This window comes from Trachurus japonicus, chromosome 9, assembly GCF_045865225.1.
Source record: "Trachurus japonicus isolate A0001 chromosome 9, Traja_1.0".
In the NCBI taxonomy this organism is placed as follows: Eukaryota; Metazoa; Chordata; class Actinopteri; order Carangiformes; family Carangidae; genus Trachurus; species Trachurus japonicus.
In genome coordinates, this window is record NC_140915.1 from 8,920,890 (window position 1) to 8,922,510 (window position 1,621).

The window sequence follows — 1,621 nt, forward strand, 5'->3', positions numbered from 1 at the left end:
AAATATTTCGCATGAAACTAATTACATGGAAAGGAAAACAAGAGAGTGTTGAAATGTTCCTGCTGCTAACCACCAGGAACTGTGAAATGTTTCGCATTAGCCCACTTTGCTCTGCAACCAAATGGGCTTCTTGTGAAACGTTGTTAGTGTTGTTTACAGAGGGAACGCGACACACTGGACTTTACTGGAGTGACAACCCATTATTCATAAAGTATAGACTCTGACATCACACCCAAAGATGCACAACCAACAATTACACCAACAATCTGCTTATTGGCTGATTGTATGTTTGCAACCACATTTAATATATATGCTAATTAATCAGTGTTCAAACCTCAAACTTTAAGCTTTTTCCTGGAGTTTTATTTTCCACATTTGCACAGTATGTTCAGTTTAGATTGTTAAACCCTCGGGGTGTTCAATACACAACGTTTTCTGTGATTTACTGAGACTTTTCCTCTAAAACCTGCCGGTAGTTGAAGGTGCGATAAAGTAAAATGAAGTGAAGTCATAACTGTGACCTTCAGGGACTTCCTTTCATCTGCCTCCATCCTCGCCGCACGTTCACCGCTAACGGGAACTGGAAGTGTGAAACTCCAGTTCAGTTGCTTCAGCTGGAGTTGACTCTCCAAGGGGCTGAAGCTGCTGCTTAGGACTTATTAAAATCACACAGCGTTCAACTGAGTTCTCATTGGTATTGAAGTGCATTTCTCTCCAGGGGCGTTAGAGAAGTTATTCCCATTCACGCTGTTTTAATCTGCGTTTTTTGTGGATTCTTTAAATGATGAAATTTCAACATGTTAACCATCGATTTTCCAGAACGGTTAATACTGTGACTGAACTTTGCCATGGTTATATCACTCCAGTCATACATATAGTATTGTACTATCATGTGCACTCTAGGACAGCTTTTATTCATTTGAAGTTGCAAATTCACAAAATGATAATCCATATCATCATAAAGCCACAAATTTGCAAGAAAAAAAAAACTTAATGTGAGTTTTCCTATAAATAAAGGAAAGAAATTAATCTTTATGATTATGAGCTAAAATAAAAAGTGTTCGTTTTTATTACAAAGTCCACCTGAAAAGTAGAATTTAATCAGATCTTCCACATCGTGCAAAACAAGCGATGTCTGTTTATTTTAAAGAAAATTTAAAAAAAAAAGATTCTCACAAATTTGTTACTTTAAAGGGACTACAAGGAGTTTCGGAAAGCAAAGTGTTTTCACACTACATTTCCCATGAGCCTCCGCGCACACGGTGAAATTCTTGGACCGGCGCAAGACGGACGAAAGCGAAAACATTTGCCAGGAATGTTTTCATTAATCAAGAACGAAAGTCAGAGGTTTGAAGACGATCACATACCGTCGTAGTTCCGACCATAAACGGCGATCCAGCGGCGTTATTCCCATGACCTGCCGGGCAGCGTCTGGAAAACCGAAACTAGGAAATGCAGGGCGAGTCGACCACTAAATAATAATGTCAAAATAATGATAAAGACAGAACGATATATTTATCCAGGGATGCAAACAGCGTGCCGAAAAGCGAAACTTGCTTTTTTCATGACCAATTAGGTGACTTATATGAATCGTTCAGATCCGAAGAGTTTTTGTTTTTGG